Source organism: Loxodonta africana, unplaced genomic scaffold (genome assembly GCF_030014295.1).
Source record: "Loxodonta africana isolate mLoxAfr1 unplaced genomic scaffold, mLoxAfr1.hap2 scaffold_147, whole genome shotgun sequence".
In the NCBI taxonomy this organism is placed as follows: Eukaryota; Metazoa; Chordata; class Mammalia; order Proboscidea; family Elephantidae; genus Loxodonta; species Loxodonta africana.
In genome coordinates, this window is record NW_026974900.1 from 189,495 (window position 1) to 211,565 (window position 22,071).

General features: G+C 43.7%; 1 long non-coding RNA gene across 1 annotated transcript; it reads right to left on the bottom strand.

The window, feature by feature from the left end:
- Positions 1-620: 620 nt before the first annotated feature.
- LOC135229203 (uncharacterized) lies at positions 621-18,586 on the bottom strand. The gene is made up of 2 exons (XR_010319984.1): positions 16,215-18,586; positions 621-9,802 (listed from the first exon to the last, which is right to left on the bottom strand). It is a non-coding gene; the product is annotated as an uncharacterized LOC135229203 (long non-coding RNA).
- Positions 18,587-22,071: the final 3,485 nt, after the last annotated feature.

Consider the following 22,071-nt stretch of genomic DNA (forward strand, 5'->3'; position numbering starts at 1 on the left):
TATTAGACTCAACTGAAAAATCATATAAACTAAAAAGAATGCTCAGAAAGTATAATTGGCACCCCATTAATATAGATGAAGTATAACCCTGAAGAGTTATAAATTTTATTTTCTTATAAAATCAAAAATGCAACAAAATTTATACATTTCCTAAATATAAATTATCAATTTAGATTTAGGAAATGTATTTTGTGATATTTATATAAAACATTTTTGCCTTGAACGCCACTTAAACCAAATGAAACCCAGTGTTATTGAGTTGATTCCAACTTACAGCAACCCTATAAGAGAGATGTAACTGCTCAGTAGGACATTCTTGCTGTACTTCTTCCAAGACAGATTTTTTTCTCCTTTTGGCAGTCCACGGTACATTAAATATTCTTCACTAAAACCATTATTCAAAGGCACCAACTCTTCTTTGGTCTTCCTTACTCCTTGTCCAGCTTTCACACACATATAAGGCTGTTGAAAACACCATGGCTTGGATCAGGCACTCCGTGGTCCTTAAAGTGACATCTTTGCTTTTTAACACTTTAAGGAAAGCTTTTGCAGCAGATTTGCCTAAAGTAACACGTCATTTGATTTCTTGAATGCTGCTTTGATTGTCACTCCAAGTAAAATGAAATCCTTGACAAGTTCAATATTTTCTCCTTTTATCATGACATTTCTTACCGGCCTGGTTGTGAGCATTTCTGTTCTCTTTATGTTGAGGTGTAGTCTATAATGAAGGCTGTGGTTTTTGATCTTTATCACTAAGTGCTTCAAGTCCTCTTCACTTTCAGTAAGCATGGTCTTGTCATCTGCATATCACAGGTTGTTAATGAGTCTTCCTCTAATCCTGATGCCAAATTCTTCTATACAGTCTGGCTTCTCAGGTTACTTGGTCAGCGTACAGATTGAATAAGTATGGTGAAAATAGAGAAAACAAAAATCATCAAAAGTGAACCAATAAGCAGCATCATGATAAACAGAGAAAAGACTGCAGTTGTAGAGGATTTCGTTTTGCTTGGATCCACAATCAACACCCAGGAAAGCAGCTGTCAAAAAAATCAAATGTCTTATTGTATTGGGCAGATTGGCTGCAAAAGAGTTCTTTAAAGTGTTCAAAAGCAAATATGACACTCTGAGGTCTAAGGTGGGCCTGACCCAAGCCATGGTATTTTCCATCACCTTATATGCATTTTTTTTTTACATGCATGCAAAAGCTGGGACAATAAATAAGGAAGGCCAAAGAAGTATTGACACCTTCGAATTATGGTGTTGGCAAAAAAATATTGAATATACCATGGGCTACCAGAAGTAGAAACAAATCTGTTTTGGAAGAAGTATGACCACAGTGCTCCTTAGAAGCGAGGATGATGAGGCTCTGTCTCACGTACTTTGGACATGTTATCAGGAGGAACCAGTCCCTGGACAAAGACATCGTGCTTGATAAAGTAGAAGCTCAGCAAAAAAGAGGAAGTTCCTCAATGAGATGGATTAACACAGTGACTGCAACAGTGGTCTCCAACATGGTGACAACTGTGAGGATGGCGCAGGACTGGGCAGTGTTCCATCTGTGGTCCATAAGGTCAGTATGAGCTGGAACTGATTAGACCCACCTAACAACAACAACACAACAGCAACAATGTACGGCGAGCAATTTCACATGGGTTTCACTACGTCTTTGATGTGGTGGTTGACAGGTGAAATGGTGCGCTGTAGATTAGTGGGAAGGCACAACTGGACCCATGCATAACCTTGCTTATTGGGTCACAGGCTGTGACAGTAATAATTCCTGCTTAGGAGAATTTGAAAGCTGTTCATTGTGGATGTGTGAGGGACTCCGAAATACTTGCAGAAATTTCCAAGTGGGTGGGGTGCTCTAGTGTGAGCATCGGGAGGAATGGACCCCATGTGTGCTTTACATCTTCTGCAGATTATGACACAATCAAACATTCCCTTTTCACTGTCTTGCAAATTGTAAGAGAACAGGGGGAATTTTTAGGCAGGACGCTTTCAAAACACATGGCAAGAAAATTTATTGAAACATTAAATTCAAAATAAAATTTTCCTATATTTTTCTTCCTTCTCTATCTTATTTCAAGGAGGTAGTTGGACTCACAGGGTTGAACCTCTGAAACTTTGAGACCCTGAAGAGCCTGTTGTAAAAGCCTCAGCTCACTGGAGTAATCACACTGCGTGAATTGAAACCCAGGGGAGGAGTGAGAGTCGGATAGCAGAGTCCTAGAAATAGGAAAGGGGTTGGCCCTGCTTCTTGACAGTGCCCTGGGGTAGACGGCAGCACCTCAAAGGATAATGCAGGCACATAGGTACACAAACCCCATCATGGTGTTCACAGCCCTGCCAAGGTTCTCCTGCTCCAGCTAGGAATGGAAGGAGCAGAGCCAATACTTCTAGAGAAATCACCCACGTAGGCTGGGGCAATGGGTGTTTTGAAGCCTGTCTCCAAACCTTGGTCCTTCATTAGACCCCAGGAATTATTGCATATCTGGATGAGGAGGAAATCTAAAAATAAGTAAGGTGAAAATCCACCACCCCGTCCCCCCCCCACCCCCCAATTTGGTAAGCAGGCTGCTCTGAGCTGGAATTCAGTTTATTTAAAGAAATATCATGCTTTTTTTCACACAGGATTTTATGCAGATTCACACTTATGATTCATATTATTCATTTATCCATTAAGTCAACAAAGATTCACTGTATACTGACTACATGTCAGACCCTATGCCATGTACTCTTGATGATAAGATAACTCAGAGAAGGTCCCTCATTGCCTGATCAGAGAAAGAGCCAAGTTAACCGTTGTATCAGTTGTGTATTGCTGTGTAACAAATGACCCCAAAATGTAGCACTTAAAAGAACAACCACTTACTAAGCTCAGAGTTATTCTGGTTGTCAATTTGGGGATCTTCCTATCTGGGCCAGGCACAGTGACTCGCAGCAGGCCTTCCTCATGTGTCTACAATTCGCTTCCAGGTCAGCTAGGAGCCATTTCATCTAAAATCAACTCAGTGAAACTGCTGGATCCTCTCTCCAATGGTCTCCCATCATCCAGCAGGCTGGCCTGGGTCCGTTCCCATGGGTTCTCAGGCTTTAAGAGCAACAAAAGGGCAAGTCTGAATGCAAAGTCCTTTCAACTCTCACCTTGTATCCGGTTCACTACTATCCTAATGGCCAAAGCAACCGTAAGGTCAGCCTCAACTGAGGGTGCAGAAAGACTCCTGCTGCTGAGGAAAGGCGCTCCAGAGTCTCACAGAAGGCATGGACACAGAGAGAGGGAGAATGTGTCGACCTTCCTAAAATCATCTGTGGCAAGTAAATGGAATTGTGTTTTATGTGGTGGTAAAGGGTATCTTAAATACAAAGGTGTACAGAGCAAGAAGTGGACAAATTTACCAGGAAAAGGGTCAGGGAAGATCTCAACTAGGAAGTGATGCCTGAACCAAGTTGGGAATATGGTTGGATAGTTAAGGGATGACAAAGGCCCAGAATCCAGGAAACCCCAAGAATTCTCCAGAGGCTTCAGTACAAGGTGAGGGATGGCTTGATGAGAACATTCTGAGGAGACAGAGTGAAGCCACTGGTGCATTTGTCAACAGGCACAGATCGTCTTTTGTTCTGTTTTCCAACCAGTCCTCCCTCCTATACAGTTGGGAGTCACACAAAATGAGCCCCTAGCATCTTCGTGTTGTAATTTCTATTTTCTACCGAGAAGTCAGCACCTCTCTCGTCACCTCCCCAACTTTCCTAATTTCTTCCGTAATAGATCTCCCCATTTCCAGGATCTTTTTCTAAATGGCATCCAAAACAAAAATAGAGTCTGGAAGAAGCAGAGGTCATGGGCTTTCCCAAGTCAACTCCTAAACCTCCTATTCTGGCTGCATAAAAGTCCTGAGTCTTAGGTCTTTTTGGTGAGGCCATAAGCCTAACCTGTTTCAACAGGGTCAGTTCTCTTCACCACATACTTCACCAGGGAGAGTAGGCCGGGAGATGGGAAGGGGGACAACATCTCCTAGTCAGAGTGAAGAGCCTGTGTGAAGCCTCAGAGGCTAAGGAGACCTGAAAAGGGTGCAGAGTGGATGTTGTATGACCAGGGCTGGAGAGACGATTCAAACTGAGTTAAATGAGAGGATTTGGTGGAAGCAACTGCCTATCACACTATTTTCATTCCCTGTATGCTCTCTCTCCCTCCCAAGGGATGGTAACCTCTTTGAGTGCAGAGAGAAGTTTTAATTTATTTTTAATATATAATCTCCCTCCTCCCAGCCCCCAAGCCCCTACTTCAACAGTTGCCATATTTTCCTTGCTGCCCAGCTTTGCTTCAAACTGGGCCCATAGAACCGAGCAGTGTCAACAATGATGTCACACAAGGGCTATGGAAGTCTTGGTGCTCGCTCAGATGTCAACTGCTCTTTGGAGAGGGTGCCGATCTGAGGTCTCCTGCAGGAGAGTGTTTTTAGATAGCAAATCCAGGAAATTCAGGACTACATCAGAGTCTCCAAGTCATGAAAGATTCAGATATCATCAGTAACTGGGAGGAGGGATAGAGATCCTTCAGAGTACCATTATTTTTGGATGTCTTCACCCAGACAGGATGAATCAGTGATAAACAAAGAAGAGGCCTTTCTCTAAGACTCTAAATAAGGGTGAGAGGAAAAATCTCCCAGATGGGTGGGAGCTAGGGAACTAGGGGATCTGATTTCCACAGAAATCAGAGCTATGACAGGAGAAGATGAAGGATTTGAGGTGAACAGATAGGGTCATAAGGAGGATTGACCTAAGAAAGCATTTCCTGTCATTTAGTAGATAATTCACCAAAGTTTGTAATGTCAATGGGAAATGCAGGAATAAATCAATGATCAAACTTAGGATTCTGAGAAATTTCTGGAATAAGTGCAGAAATAATACTCAATTGTTCTGGCCTTTAAACCTGATGGAAAGGAAGGAAGCCAGTGTACAACTGGGACAGAGAATGTAGGACTGAGGAAAGGGTGGTGAGGGAAAAGTGTATTGCATTATTATATTTTCTAATGAGATGGAATGAACATACTATGTGAAGAACTAAGAAAATTTTCAGGAGGTTCTAGGAGTGGGTGGTGTGAAGAAGCACAGGGCCCACATCATTGTGAACCATGCAGCCCCAGCCTGTTAGGGCAGAAGAAGGTCTTTCAGACTCCTTCCCTAGACCCAGGAATGCGCCTTTTCCTCCTATGTCTCCTCCCCACCTCTCCCCAAGGACCTAAATCCCTCACAGGAAAGATAGCTACAGGATAGAATTTTTTACATTCCTACTTGACTTAACCTGAGCTTCATCTAGGATTACTAATTTCCCACTGTATCACAGGCCAGTTTTGTTGCTCTCCCCACTACCATTATCTCTGCTGCCCCCTAGCCTATGCTGCCCTCCCCTGGCCGTGCTTCCTGCTCCTTCCTGGTTTTCTGACACCCTCTTGACAAGTCCCCCATCCCATCTTCTGTCTGTCCCTGGAGCTTTCACTCCCCTCCCAAACTGCTTCCATTCATTTCTTCGTTAACTCACCAATCCTTCCTTCATATTCAGAAATGTGCACAGACCGTTAGGCTGACATTACAGCACACCCAGACACACTCAGGTGAGGTTCTTGTATGTTGCCCACCTGAGGTTTGTGGCATCAAAACTCTCAGAAATGGACATCTGTTTCTGCATCACCCTGAAGGAGTGCTTCTCATAGCAGCATGGTAAGGGCCTTCTGTTCAGAAAAGGGCAATTTTAACCTTCTACCCTGGGTTGGTTAAGGATACAAGGAGAAGCTTTATATGCATATAAAATACAAATTTTTCTAAGTATGCTTCCTCCTATAAATACCCTTCCCTTAAAAGAAGGCTGAAAAAAGTTTAAAAAGTGATGACAATTTCTCCTGTTTCACTGTTTACACTCTAAATCTGTTATGAAAATCACTTTCATAGAAAATGTCTCTCAGAGAAGTCATGTGTGATTATGAAAGATCAGGCAAATGAGGTCATTTTCAAGTTCCAAAGGAACAATTTCATTTGGCATTCAACAAATGCCAAAAAAATTAATGTGGAGACCCTCTCTTTGCAATAGAAATTATCAGTGTATTATAGTCCTTTGAAAGACTATAGACTTCTGTTATGAAGTGCTAATATCACAAAAGATTTCCCAGAGGAGACTTGGTCTCCCACAGTGATGTTCCCCAAAGATGGAAGGTCCCCAGGGAAAAAGGAAGAAACCACAGGTCCTGCAGAGGTGGAGGACAGTGATGATAGAGAGGCTCCCAGGGACACCTGAAACCAGGGTCTTGGGTCACAGTTGAGAACTCAGTGCCCAGAGGGTTCATGTAAGTTAACTCTTTATTATCAGAAGTCTCAACCCAAGAGGAAAGTGCCACTCAAGCTAGAATATCGGAAGCAAAAAACGTAAGCTTCAGGTCCAGGAAGACTCCTTAAGAATCAGAGAGGTCTTCTTCCTCAGCTTCCTCTGAACAGATATCTCACTCATCAAGCTACTCCAGAGAAGCCATGAGTCAAGTATGTGTACTTCACCCAAGTGTGTACAGTTAAGGGGGTAGCCGTGGTCCGGCAGACCAAAACATCCCCTGCCTCCGTAGGCAAGATGCCCCCAGTCTTGAGGCCAAGTTCTCAAAGACAGCCCCATCGGCTCTGCTTCCAGTCTACACAATACCTAAGCCTCGGTCAGCATCCTGGAGTCCTGGCAAGAAGAGCCGGGCACCTTCAGGAGCATCTAGAGGAGCAGAGACAGGGGCTGGAGAGACTACAGCATCTACTGGTGCTGCTGCAGATGTGGGAGACCTGGCTACAGAGGGTACAGGCATGGCCTCAAAATGTGGGCCCTTCTGGAAAGACGTCCTTTCAGGCTCCTTTCACCCACTACACCTGTAAAACCCTCACATGTGCCTTCCTCCCCACCCCACTCCACCCCCTTAACTGCATGGAGAGCTCCAGCCGGAGGGGGAACTGGATGGAAGAAACCTCAGGACAGCTGACCATAGACACCAGGTCTGCTCAGAGGCTCTCTTGGAGAGGAAAGGACAGGCCTCATCTGGATGGTGAGCTCTTGAGGCCTTGAGGATGAGCACAGCATTAGTAGGGAAAGTGAAATGGGATTTCAGTGGGACTTGGGAGACTGAGAGGGAGCCTCTGTAATGACAGCTCTAAGGGAAGTGTGACGGTGAAGGGGGCATCACTACGTTCTTTGTGACAGAAGGAGCCAATGAGACAGTAGGCTGTGGGAAAACCTGCCTGCAGGTGAGCAGTGGGCATAAAGCCCTAAGCCAATGACAGTCAATTCCTTTCCCAGCAGCCTCCACACATAATCAATGACACTTGTTTCATCTTTCTCTTTTCTGTGGTCTAGCCTGAACTGCCCTGAGATCAGAGAACTGGAAGAGAAAAGCCTGACTGAGATGAAAGGAGCAAAAGAGAAGGCAAGGCCTCCTAAACCTGGTAAAGACAGCCAGAGTACAGATAACCAAAGGTTGAGGGTAGGAAGGGGCAGCTTGAGGCCCAGGCTCTGCAGGCCCAGAAAAGCCCAAGTCCCATCCTCAATATCAAGCTCCAGGGCCTGGGAAGCCCTGGAAGTGCCAGAGGTATGTCCACCCTGGGAAATGAAACCCCAGTTGGCACAGGGAAGCCCTCAGGGGTAAGGAAGGATAGACAGGGACTCCAGGTCAGGCACCTCCACCTGCAGGCTGTCCTACTTTTATTTCTCAGAGTGGAAGTGAGGGGTCCTATATGGGACTGGTTGGGGTTGATGGCAGCAAGGGTTCTGAAGTGGGTAAATTCTGCAGTCTCCTGATAAAGAAACAGAAAGACTGAAATGCTCAGAGATACTGAGTGAGAGGGGTCTTGCATTCCCATCCTATGCAGAGGCTGCCTGGGAGGTCCACATGTCTAAAGACCTTGTGGACAAAATCTTCTTTATCTTTAAAAGATGTATCTTTCCAGTTAACTTCCTCTATGTTGAGTCCTGAAAAAAGGCCTACAATGTATACCGTGGGTTTTCCAGTAGAGCAACAAGGGGAGGAACGTGGTAGTGGGACATCAGAGAAAGAACTGTCTAATGGTCCACTTGTTACTTAATGAATTGCACATGGTGTCCAGCATTCTTCCTTACCCCGAAGACATGTACATGCAGTAGATGTTTGAACAATGACTGCATTAATCCTGACAGAACTCTTTTTGGCCATTTCCAGGTATAGAGACCAGAAGAGGTCATTAGCTCCAAGAACAAGCAAGAAATTTGCTGAGACCTTTGTTCCATCTCTGAGTTTGCTCTTCACCCAGTGGTGAAAGTCTCTGAATCCAGTATTGATGACAGTGTTTTGCCTATATAAAATAACAGCCAATAAAACTGTTTTAAATATATACATATATATATTTCTATGATTTTTTTTACTTTGAAAACTCTTGTATTCTTATTATAACACATTTAACAAGTCAGATTTTTATAAGAATTATAATAAGAGTCATCCCCACATGTGTAAATTTTACCTGCTTCTCCAAAGTGTCCATGTTCAAAGACACATGTGTACCTCTTCACGCATTCCTGCTTGCTGGAACACATATGCATAGTCACAGGTACACATGTAGCTTTATGGTTTGTTTGCTTTTCTCGAGATTAGGTCACACTCTACCCACATGTTTCTCTGCACCATTCTTCACTTGACAATTTATCTTGGTTCCCGTAAGTCAGTAGCCATGGCAGTAACACTATCTTTTTGGTTCTTCTAACTTTTAACTCATATATAAATGGGAACATACCAAAAAAACAAAAAACCCAAACTCACTGCCAGCAAGTTGATTCCGACTCATAGCAACCCTATAGAACAGAGTAGAGCTGCCCATGGGATTTCTAAGGAGCAGCTGGTGGATTTGAACCACCAATCTTTTGGTTAGCAAGCGAGCTTTTAGCCACTGTGCCACCAGGGCAGTACACACTATCAACAGTCACATACAACTCTACAGAAATGAAAAGACATATCATCAATGCTTTTGAAGCATACTGTTTCTATATGTTTTAACTCTCCTCTGCCTGTCTTTTCCGACAAGTGAATCCAAGGGAATTCACACTAAGAATCTGTTAAGTTTATCTCATTATCCTTGCTTAAACCATTAAACAGTTATAAAACTCTGCAGATTCCCTATTTAAATTACACGTTCATGAAGAAACGTGCATTTTCTTCCTGAAATAATATGATAAATTCACATTATCAAGGTTGAGCAAATCAGTGTTGTTTCCATGTCCCCGTGGTAGACATTAATTCAGCAGTCAATTAACAAAAAATGTTTTAAGAGAATTATTTAAACTGTGAATTCCTCTGAGTTTGAAAATATACCAAGTATAAATGCAACACTTTGCACTGAGTTTTTCTCCTGGAAATGAACACATTTTTCTTTCAAGTTTATTTTTCATGTCCTTTGGTACTAAGTACTTCTCTCTAAGACCTCAACTAGAAGGCTGGGAAGGCTTATCTCCTGAGAAGGAACCAAAGAGATCTCACTTACTGACAGAAAGATGGGGCCAAACCAGACCTCAGGGATGACAATCCATTTTGTAATGGGCCCAAGAACTCACATGCATTATATTTGATTTCTCTGAGATCCAGGTCAGTCATGGTGCTTCCCAAACTTCATTGTGCACCCAGATCACCTAAGGATCGTGTTAAAATGATGAGTCTGAGTCAGGAGGTCTGGGTTGAGGCCCAAGAGTCTACATTTCCATCAAGGTTCCAGGTGCTACCAGTGCTGCTGGTCCCTGGATCCCAGTCTGAGGAGAGAGGTCCTAGAATATCCAAATGAAGAATTCAGATACGAGAAGATTCAGGGAATAAAGAGGAAACATCTACTTCAATTAAACTGGCCATACCTCTGAGAGGCGTGGGGATCAAAGGTACCTAGAGCAACCATCCTTCATTCCCAAACCCAACCGGGATATCAGAGCAGTAGCCAGAGCCATGGCTGGCTTCCCAGAAGCTCCTTACTGTGCTCAGCCCACCAAGGTACAAAGGAGAGTAATAGGGATTGATGAAGTCAAAAGTGGCCGAGTCTACTTCTATCATAAGCACGGGTGTGAGTGTTGACCTCAATACATGCAGGCCCAACTTGTGACTCCCTCCTTCTAGACCTGGTGAGGCTCCATGACCTATGATCAGCTCTGAATTCTTCCATAGGAGACACCTCTGAGACAAATTTGATGAGAAGATCTGTGGGCTTGGGATTTTCTGATGGGTTTGATGTCTGTCTTGGGGCACAGATTTGACATGGGGGGGCCTTTCTTTCTTTCCATGGGGCTCTCTGACCCTTGCTGACATCGGAAGATCAGATGCAGCGAGTGCCCAAAAGAGCAAAAAAGAGGGGATGTTGGTTGGGCCTGGGTGAGGGGTGTCAACCTGAATCTCAGTGGTGGGAGGGGGACATGGAGCGTTTCACGTGCATGTCTCCAGCATAAAGAGTAGTTAGGAAATCCCAGTCTACAGCTTTGGGTGCAAATGAGAGGCATGGAAAGCCCTGGAGACACCAGAGATGTGACAGTTGTGCCTCCATTATTGGGAGAAGAGACAGGAGAGAGTTTCCCTGTTCGAGCTGTCTTTCTTTGGATTCATGCACCCATTCCACAAATATTGAACTACCTAAAACATACTACACTAGAAAGTGTTCTATCTATGATTGGGGGATATATCAATGCATAAAGCACACAAAAATTCCTGTCCTCACTAAGCTTATAGTCCAGTGGAGAGACAATAGATAATAAATGTAATAAACTAGGAAATATTTATTATGTTAAAGGTGATAAGTGCTAGTAATAAAATAGGGCACAATTAGTGAAGGTGACAAAGACTTCCTCCAAAACTGATAGAGAAAGCCTTCTCCTGGAGCTGACACTGTGAATTTGGACCACCAGACTACTAGACTGTGAGAAAATAAATTTCTCTTTGTTAAAGCCATCCTCTTGTGGTATTTCTGTTGTAGCAGCACTAGATGACTAAGAAAGAATTTGATACTGAGAGAATGTGGTGCTGCTCTAACAGACACTTAAAATGTGGAAGTGGTTTTGAAACTGTGAATGGACAGACTCAGAAGGAAGTGAGGAGAACTGGTAACACCAGAGAAGGTACAGATGGTGAGAAACAGCAGCAGAGGACCAGCAGCAGCAGGGAGCCAGGAGCAGCACACCCAGGAAACCAGGGCCAGGCAGTGCTGAAGTCAACCCAAGGAGTGAGAGAGCTGAGTGCCTGTGTGCTGGAGGCTTCCTAGCAGAGTGGGGTGCCTCCAGGCACTTATTTGGGGAGCTACTGAGCTTTGGAACACTTGCCCCAATAGGACAGATGTGGTCATAAGGCCAGAGGGCCAAGAAGCCAAAAAGCAGAGTTTAAAGAGACAAGGAACACCGGAAGTTGAGCTGCCTTAGTCTCAAAAGGTATAGCCTTGACCTTTGGGATTTCAAAGTGGAGCCATGGCTTCTGGTGTTTCTAAGGGTTGAGTCGCCACTAAGATGGACCAGGAGAATGGTATGACTAAAGTCAAGGGAGCAGAGTTGCCATCCCAGTGGGTCAGGAAGGCAGAGGTGAAGCCCAGGGCCCTGGGGCCTCCGCTCAGAATCCGGAGAGTGTGGCCAATACCTAGAGTTCAGAGAGCTGGGCCATTGTGTAAATGGTCTCAAAAACAGAGGATTATTTGCAAAGCCTTTAGGGCTAATGTAATGGGCTCTGTTAACTTGCTTGGTGCTTGTTATCCCTTCTATTCTTCCAGTTTCTCCATTTGTAATGGAAATATACAGCTTGCACTTGTCCTGCCACTGCATTTGAAAACAGAAAACTTATATTCTAGATTTCACAGATGAAGAGGAATTTTTGGATTTTAGACTAGGAGTTGATTTAAGACTTTTGCTGTGATATGATGGAGTAAATGCGTCTTACATGTAGCAAGGACATGCATTTGGTTGGGGGGCAAAGGGTGGAATGTCATGGATCAAACTGTGTCTTCCCAAAATATGTCTCAACTTGGTTAGGCCATAATTCCTAGTATTGTGTGCTTGCCCTTCATTTTGTGATTGTAATTTTATGTTAAAGAGGATTAGGGTGGGATTGTAACCCCCTTACTAAGGTCACATCCCTGATGCAATGTAAAGAGAGTTTCTCCGGGGTATGGCCTACACCACCTTTTATTTTCAAGAGATAAAATGAAAGAGAAGTAAGCAGAGAGTTGGAGATCTCATAACACTAAGAAAGCAGTGCTGGGGTTCCTGCACAGAGAAGCTCCTAGTCCAGGGATAGATTGGTAACAAGGACCTTCCTCCAGAGATGACAGAGAGAGAAAGACTTCCACTGGAGCTGGTGCTCTGATTTTGGACTTTTAGCCTACTAGGGTATGAGAAAATAAATTTCCCTTTGTTAAAGCCATCAGCTTGTGGTATTTCTGTTACAGCAGCACTAGATGACTAAGACAGTTAAAGGTGATAAGTGCTAGTAATAAAATAGGGCAGGGCTAGGGAGCATGTGAGTGTGAATGGGAGGGAAGAGATTTTCTGGTTGCAATTTTAAAAGGGTGGTCAGGGTAACCCTTAATAAGGAAATGGATTTTGAGCAATGAATTTTAAATGGTGAGCTAATTAGTCACATCTAAATCCTAGATTCTGGGGGCCAGAGGTGGTGCTGGAATGGGCCAGGGCATGGGCAGAGCTGTGAGCTCATCTCAGGGAACCATGGAGATTTCCCTCTCAATATGGCCATGCTGTGCCACCTTGAAATAGGCTATAGGATTTCAGGGCTGGCCCCAGGGAAATAGGTCATCTGCCCATCTGCGCACTGCATGGGTTTTCCCTCTGATTTTCTCCTCTTGGGCAGCAGACACCCGTTTTGAGAAGCTGGGCTAAGGGAAATAAACCCCACCCTATAAGGTCACCTGTTTTTTTTATTTAACCAGAAGCAGAACCTAGGTATTCTGGTCAAAGGCATGCAGGATGCCGAGTGGGCCCCAGTGGTGGTATAGACTGATCCTCTTTTCTCAGTGATAGCTTCATAACACATTCCTTCAGGGGCCTGGCCCTGGACTGCTCCCTGTGTGGGAAGGACTATTCTGTGTGGTCTCTGTGATGATCCCTGATTACTTCTGAGGAGCTCAGGTTTATAGGCCATTTTAGGTGCCTCTGCTATAATCTGCCTTCTAGTGACTCTTCTCCATTGGGTTTTTGCTTTTTCTCTATTCACTGAGAGAGATCTTAACATATTCTGAATGCCTATCCTTACGTAGTTATGTTCATTGCAAATATCCCCGCCCGCCCCCCCCCCCGAGTTTGTGGCATTTTTTTCCCTCCTTTTTCAGTAAGAATGAAGACTTCATTGGTTTGAAAAATACTGAATTTAAGAAGTGCCTTTCTTGCAGGATTTTCTTCTAAGAATTCCCATATTGTCTCTTAGTCACACTCACAGCAGAGGCCTTGGAAATGAGACATTGGGCAATATCATTCTGGACCCCAAATGAGCAGTGTTAACAGAAAAACGGGACTGAATTCCCACGTGGCCAGGAACCAGCCCCGAAGGCCTTCCCCAGGGAGGCATTTCAAAGATGTCTGGAGCAACGGGTGTGCCTCCCAGGGAATCGTGAATGAACCTCTCCACAGGCCTGCTTTGAGGGGTCCCCACTCCCTTATGTACCAAGCTTAGCACTTAATATGTCCTCATTCTGCTTACAGTCTAGGTAAGAATTAGAATGCTTCCCTGAGGGGAAAATTCTTCATATGTGCTCCATAATCAAAGCACCTCAGGACAAAGTTTAAAAGAAAAGCAAGGCACTTCCCAACAGTCCTTAACTGAGAGGGTCTTTGTAAGAATTTTGTGAGACTCAAGGAAAAAAAAAGGACACAGTAAATGCCGCCTTCTTTTCTCCTCAAGAAAAAAAAAAACTGGCGCTAAGATGTCAGGCATTCCACAATCTCCTCTTCTCGTCCCTTATCTAACTTTTCTAATAAAACTAGGAACCAGGCGATGAGCTGCTGTGAGAAGAGAACCCAGGAGTATTTCCAGTCTATGTTATGTTTGAGCTTCAGTGAAATCCTGTTTCAAGTCATTAGATCGGTGGAGGAGCTGGAAGGCTGAAACTACTGGCCCTCGGACTTGCAGGAAGGACGGAGTGTGGTGGGCAGGGCCTCCTGGGCCATCCTTTGCCCCAAGAGGCTTTGGAGGCTCCTTCATGTTAAAGCAAAGGCCTTTCAGGCCTAGCCAATAAGAGCAGCGAAAGACTTTGAAAAGGTTTTGAAAGAAGAAACAGACTCAGGAGGGGCAGATTTGAAGCTTTTTGTCTTCAGTCAGCTTTCTGGCTTCAGGTCACCCTGGCCCCTGGCTGCCTACAGACCGGGCCTTTCTAACTCACCCACCTCTCTCTCCCTCCCAGCTTTCCCTCAGCACCATGGGCTGTGGCTTCTGCCAGTTATGATGGTGTCCTTTCAGTAGCTCCTTGCACCTTTCAGAGGGGGCAGGTGCTCAAGTTATAGAGCACAAACCCACAGTGCCCTTAAAAACCCAAACCTACTGCAATTAAGTCGATTCCAACTCATAGAGACCCTATACGACACAGTAGAACTGCCCCACAGGGTTTCCAAGGCTGTAAATCTTCACAAAAGCAGACTGCCACCTCTTCTCCTGTGGAGTGGCTGGCAGGTTTGAACCACCAAACTTTTGGCTAGCCGCTGAGCACTTTAACCACTGTGCCACCAGTGCTCCTTACAGTACCCTCTGTTGTCCTTTAGCAGAAACACTGCTGAGAGGACATGAGGCCTGACTGATCCCGAGGCTCAGATGGGGAGAACCTGAGGAGTGGGTAGGAGTATTGACTTCAGAAAATCTCAGCTTCCTCAGGGTCAGGTCCCTGGTGTCAAGCCCGAGTGTTGGAAAACTGAAGTGGTTCTGAATCTCGGTGTGTTGAATGTCTAGTACACAGGCCTGGGCAGCCCCTGGAGGATTCTCAGACCTTATTCCAGCCAGCACTCGGGAAACCCTCACGGGGTGACGAAAGCAGCAATATTCCTGGGGATCTTTATTCCAGGATCTGAACTCAGTTTGTACAGTCTTGGGAGGTGGAAGATGAGAAAGTTAGGGACCAGGCAGGGTGTCAAAAGAGGAGGCTCATTTCACGTCCTTTGGATTCTTGTTTCACTCCCCCCCCCCTTTTTTTTTAGCAACTAGGGCTCCAAGCAGGCATTTATTGTTTCAAGCTCATTTTGTTAACTCTTCTTTAGTCTGAGCAGAGAACGGTCTGCTCACCACTAGTGATGAGAATTGGGGAAACAAATTCCCCAGCCCACACCAGGGCAGGCTTTGCTGCAGGAAATCCTTGCAGCTCAGCTCTGCAATCTTCTTCTGTCTCCCCCTAGACTGAGCAAAGCAGAGGGGTGTGTGGGAAACCTGCCACAGCCATTCTCAGTAGGGGCCTGCTCACAGCTGACCTCTAAAATAAAGCCTTCCATTGCAACAGGACCAGAATTACCTGAAGAGCTTCTTAGAAGTGTAGATCCCTAGATACCCCCTCCCCAAATTGCTGAGCAGCTAGGGGCCCATGAACCACTCTCTAGCACCTTCCATGGGGGTCTTCCAGGGTGGGGTCTACAGTGGCAGAGTCATGGGAGGGTGGGGGCAAAAGAACTGATAGATGTCATAGGAGCCAACAAAATGGAGGTGGGAGGAAAAGAAGAAAGAACTAGATGGGGCTGAGAAGAAAATCTAGGAAAACATGTCATTGGAAAGAAACCATCCAACTAAAATCATGGGACCTCGTCCTGGGAGTGCACAGGCTCAGGACCTCAGTGCAAAGCAGCTTCATGAAGCAACTCTCCCTGCAGCTTCTGTTGCAGAATGCCAGGCTGGTGGAAAAACAGTGCAAGAAATTCAGGCTGACAAAGGGGTCACATGCAAGAGGAACTGCTGCCAGGGCTTGGCCGGTAAGCACCACTTCACCCTCCCCGTGCGGTGCTGCAGCTCTGGGAGCCTGGGGATCCCCAAAGTCTGATCGTGGCCTTCAATCTAGGGGTGAGCCCTTGGGAGGACTCTTCCCAGTGCGGTGCAGGCGGTGAGTCCTGACTGGAGAGAGGGTCCACCTGACAGGGTGGCCTCTTTGGCCTGGCCTTTTCCTCCTGGAAGTGCACCCCCCGGGGTTTCCCATGGACGGATTTAGAAGCCCATGTGTGATCGCAACTCACTCACCCGTGCCCAGCGTCCTAGGGATACCCGACAGCTGACGGATTCGCAGCGGAAGTGCTGCGGGCCCGGCGGTGCACGTGGAGCTCCTGAAGTCCAGGTTCTGCGCCACCCTCTGGGTGGCGTTGGCCTCCCCCTAAATTTTAGTGGTAGCAATGAGGAGACTGGTGGGGGAGACCCAGAGGGATGAGGGCAGGGGCTGGAGCCTGGCTGGCAGGCAGGTATGAGGGGAGCTGGCCCTTTGCCAGAGGCACCGGACCCAGGCTCAGGTCCTCTGCCAGCCCTGCTGGGCGCAGGACTCCGTGACGCCCTGGAGTGCTCCTCTCCCCGCGCGCAGCACCCACTGTGGTTGGCCCAACCGCCCCAACTGCCTCTCCCTGCCTTTTAGTTTCACAATGTGCGTGCGTGCGTGTGTGTGTGTGTGTGTATAACATTTTTGTGCTTTAGGTGAAAATTTACATAGTAAATTAGTTTGCCATTCAGCAATTCATACAAAAATTTTCCCCGACATTGGTTGCAATCCCCGCAATGTGTCAGCACCCTCCCCATCCCCACCCTCCTGAAAAATGTGTCCTTTTGATGCCCACATGCAACTGGACACCACAACATACCACACACAAAGGGAATCCCAGCTGGGTTTCAGACCCAGACATAAAAACACAACTTTAAAACAATTACGATACGGTATGAAAAAGAAATTAAGTACAGACAAAAATAGAAAATAAAAGAATATTTGAAGACAGTATCCTCCCTATTTTGGACTCAGGAGTCTGTGGGCACGAAACTGCTTGGGTGGCACACTGTTCATTTCTTTTCAGAAAATACAAAGTCTGAGAGGAGGGAACTGGTACCAGGAGTGGATGCAGGAAAGGACCTTTGTGGAAATGGGGAAAATCTGGGATTGATTAATGGGTTTGGATAAGGCTGAAAAGAGTGAATATCCACATAATCTTTAAAGATGGCTTTCCAGCAGCCTAGAGCACACATTGGAAACTTCTCTAATAAATTATTGCCAGAAGATTCCATGAAGCAAAATGGATTGTTGTTGTTGCTACTTGCCGTTGAGTCGAAAAGGGATTAGAGTTAAAAATCTTCCTGCAAAGAAAATTACAGGCCTGGTTGGCTCTCAGCAGATTTCATGAAACATGCAAAGAACAGTTAATTTTGGCCTTAGACAGGATCCATCAAAGAATAGATGAAGACGAAACTCTCCCCAACTTGCCCACGAAGCTAAATGCAATCATGGTCGGCAAGGTCAACGTGTTTGTTATCTACTGGTGCACAACGAATTATCCCAAAACTTAACAGATGTGGGATAGACTACAAAACAGTCCATTCATTTTGATAAAATTTGCAACTAAACAAAGATAGCTATAATTACTTCTATCCCAGAATATAGTTTTGACGGTGAAAGAATAAGCCAGAAATTTTAAATAACGAGGGTAACTATTAAAAGATTTTAAAACTTTTTTAATGCTGATATAATTGCAAACCTAGAGGACGAATATAAAATTGCTGATAAAGTGGCAGGATATAGGACAAGTATACCAAAATCAGTTCTATATTTCTGTCCAGAAATAAGCACGCGAAAAAATGAAAATGGGAAGGATAGACCATTCTTTTTTCTCTGCTATTTGATTGTACCAAATAGTGTCAAAAACAATAAGATACTTAGGGAAATGTTTTGATAGAAACGGTAAGGAACCTATATGAAGAAAATAATCTACTGAAGTAAATAAAACAAAACCCGATTGAATGCAAAAAATATGCCTGTTCTCCCAAACATGAAGACTTGTAAAACAAGTCAAGTGTTTCAAAACTAAGATATATATATAATGTGATTCCCATTAGAATATCAAAATAGTTGTCTGTTGAACTGAACACAGAGTAGAACTGCCACTTAGGGTTTTTTCTTTTTCTGAGGGGGAAGGAAGGGGGCTGTAATTTTTCCAGAAGCAGATTCCCAGGTCTTTCTCCTGTAGAGCTGCTGGGTGCGTTCGACCCGCCAACCTCTCGGTTAGCAGCCAAGTGCTTAACCATTGCACCACCAGGGCTCCTTATACCAAAGAACAGACAATTGAAATATGAAAAAGGATAGTAAGTGCAGCCTTCTTTCATTGAATAATAGAACAAATTAATACATTATACTAAACCAAAAAACCAAACCCATGCTGTCGAGTCGATTCTGACTCATAGTGACCCTATAGGACAGGGTAGAACTGCCCCATAGTTTCCAAGGAGCGCCTGGTGGACTTGAACTGCCAACCTTTTGGTTAGCAGCCATAGCTCTTAACCACTGCGCCACCAGGGTTTATACTAGAAACTGAGAAATACACCAGTGGAACAAAATAGAAAATTCATGATAAATGGTGCTGACTCAACTGATTGTCCTTATAGAAAAGTGTGCGAAAATACCGCATTGAATTACAAATTTAATGTATAAATCAACAACAATCTTAACAGAAAATTAGGAAGTTACATGTAAGATTTTCTTAACTTATATAGGAAATCCAGAAATTATAAGAGAAAAGGTAGATGTAATTGAGCATAAAACATTTCAATTATTGAAGAGAGGAAAATAGCCTGCAAAAAAAAAAAAAAGAAGAGATAAACAAGCAAAAGATTTAAAAATTTGAAACATAGATGACAAAGGACTAATAACTATTCCTACTTTAGATGAAGGAGACACAAAAATTTGGCACTTGGAAAATGAGCAATGATTTTTTTTAATAATATTTTATTATGTTTTTGGTGAAACTTTACGCAGCAAATTAGGTTCCCATCTGACAATTTCTACAAAAATCATTCAGATCTTTCACAGCGTGTCAACAGTGTCTTTAATTGTGTTCCGGTTGTTCCATTTCCAGTACTCTAGTTTCCCTGCCCCCTTATCATCTCATCTTTGCTTTAGAGTAATGGTTGACATTTTGGCTGCACATAATGGTTTTTTAATGGAGTGCCATACTGATGGATAATACCCTTTATTTTGTGTGCCAGTCTGCTATTTCGATAAAAGATGAACTCAGGGAATAGTTTCAGTACAAGGTTTAAAGAGTATCTCAGGGATGGCTTGTATTATAAGTATATATATAGTCTCAGCTGGTCCGGTAGGTCTGGACTTTTTAATAATCTGAGCTCTGTTCTTCATTTTTCTCCCACTTTTTCAGCATCTATGTATTGTGGCCCTCATCAGAACTGTTGGTAATGAGCAATTACCGACCATTCAGAAAATATCCAAATCCCCAATAAAAATAATCAAAGTTTCAAAAACACTGATAGTTAAGAAAATGTCAATCAAAATCCCAGTGAAACTGGCACAATTTAAAAATCAACACCACTTATGGCTGGCTGGGCTGTGGGGAGAAGGATGCCCTCAGACATGGCTGGAAAGGTGCTGTCATGGATGGAATTATGTCCCCTCCAAAAGGTATATATCAATTTGTCTGGGCCATGATTCCCAGTATTGTGTAATTGTCCTCCACTTTTGATTGTAATTTTACATTAAAGAGGATTAGGGTGGGATTTTAACACCCTTACTATGATCCAGTGTAAACGGAGTTTCCCCGGCGTGTGGCCTGCACCACCTTTTACCTTACAAGAGATAAAAGGAAAGGGAAGCAATTGACCTGAGATTCCCGCACTGAGAAGCTCCCAGACCAAGGAAAGAGTGATGACAAGGACCTTTCTCCAGAGCTAACAGAGACAGATAGCCACCCTGAATTTGGGCTTGTAGCCTACTAGACAGTGAGAGAATAAATTCTCTTTGTTAAACCTATCCACTTGTGGTACTTTTGTTATAGCAGCACTAGATGACAAAGACAGGTGCGTTACTACAGACTTTTAGGCGAAAGACATAGACATGGCTCTATACTTTTTAAAACATTCTTTGAACTGGAAATCTCACTCATTAGAATCTACCCCACAGATACAAATCTTGTAGTACATAGTAACCCTGCAGGACACAGTAGAACTGCCTCATACAGTTTTCAGGGAGCAGCTGGTGGATTCGAACTGCCAACCTTTTGGTTAGCAGCTGGGCTCTTAACCACTGTGCCACCAGGGCTCCATGTAGTATATGCAAAGGATGGTTATTGTTAAAGACAAAAAAGGAAAAATAAAATTATTGCCCATTAAGGATGTGATATTATAATAAAATTTTAATGCATAATATTCAAATATTCCAGTAATATTAGAATAATAATATAATAACCATATCATATAATAATATATGGTAGTCATTAGAATGAAACAGAGCTATAGAAGATTAGTAAGTGAAATCACTGTGAAGTATCATTGAAGAAAAAAAAGCAAGACAGAGAGAAGTATATATATAAAGTGAGCCCATATGGGTAAAACAATAACAAATAACCAAATGTATTTGAATACAAGCATATATATATGTGTATATATATATATATGTCCATAAATGAGTAGATGTGGTTATTTGCATGTGTGAGTATGATAGTTTAAGCAAGAATAATAAGATAGAACACTTACCTGATTGTTGATATGAACTATCTTAGATTCAGTTATGGGAAGGGACAAGGGGTGGGGAGCTAGAACATACTGAAAACGCTATGCTTAATTGACTCATTGGCAGTGGGTTTTTTTTAAAGATCATAGCTGCTATGTGTTTTCATTTCTGTAGAGTTATATGAAAGTGTATAGGTTGCACATTGTCATTGTTACCATTTATTTACATTCTTTATGTATAAATATGAGTTAAAAAATTAGAAGAACTAAGCAGCATTAGTTCCATATCTACTGACTTACAGGGGAGCCATGATCAAATGTCAAGTGAAAAAAGGGGCAAGGAGCAATGTGGGTAGACTGTGTTGAAGGTTCTGTAACAGCAAACATGCAAATAGATCTACATGGATACGTACGACTGTAACATGTGTCCCAGAAAAGAGAAATGTAAGGAAGAACACACATGTGTCTTTGAACAATGGACACCTTGGGGGAGCAGGAGCATCACACACATGTAGGGATGGCTTGTATTATAACTTCTTTGCAAATTTGTACTGTTACGTATGTCATAATAAGATTATAAGATATTTGCAAGTTGTAAAATATGACATGTATGTTTTTAAAACTATTTTTTTATGTTGTTGTTGCTGTTAGGTGCCATCAAGTTGGTTCCGACTCATAATGACCTTATGTACAACAGTAGGAAATACTACCCCATCCTGCGCCATCCTCACAATTGTTGCCGTTTGATCCCATTGTTGCAGCCATTGTGTTAATCCATCTTGTTGAGGGTCTTCCTCTTTTTCTTGTAGGAAAAAAAAAACAATCTTTAATGTCAGATCAGAGATTTTAATCCCTGGATAGAGAACACAAACACAGACTGTACAAAAGTCAGACTGCAGATTTCATGTTTGGTATATGAAGCCAGTGACCTCTTCTGATCTCTATCCCTAGAAAGGACCAAAAAGAATTCTGCGAGGTCAATATAGTAACTCTTAATGCATGTACACGTGTATACGCAAAGATGAGGGCTGAACACCATGTGCAATTGAGTAGGTAACACAAGGCACAAAGAAGAGTCTCCTTGTCTGGTATGGTACTACCATCTTCCTCCCCTCATCGCTCTACTGGAAAACCTACCCTTGCGCACTCCAGGCCTTTTATCAGGACTCAATGGCAATGGGTTTGGCTTTGGTTTAAACGTAGAGGAAATTAACTGGGAAATTGCTGCTTTTAGGATAATGAAGACTATGACCATAAGTCTTTAGACAGGTGGACCTCTCCAGACACCTCTGCCCACCCTGTATACATCAGGCCCCTGGCAGGTCTGTACCCCTGAGAACCACAGGCTTTCGTTTTTCATCCTCTGGTACTGGCAGAATTAACCCTGTCT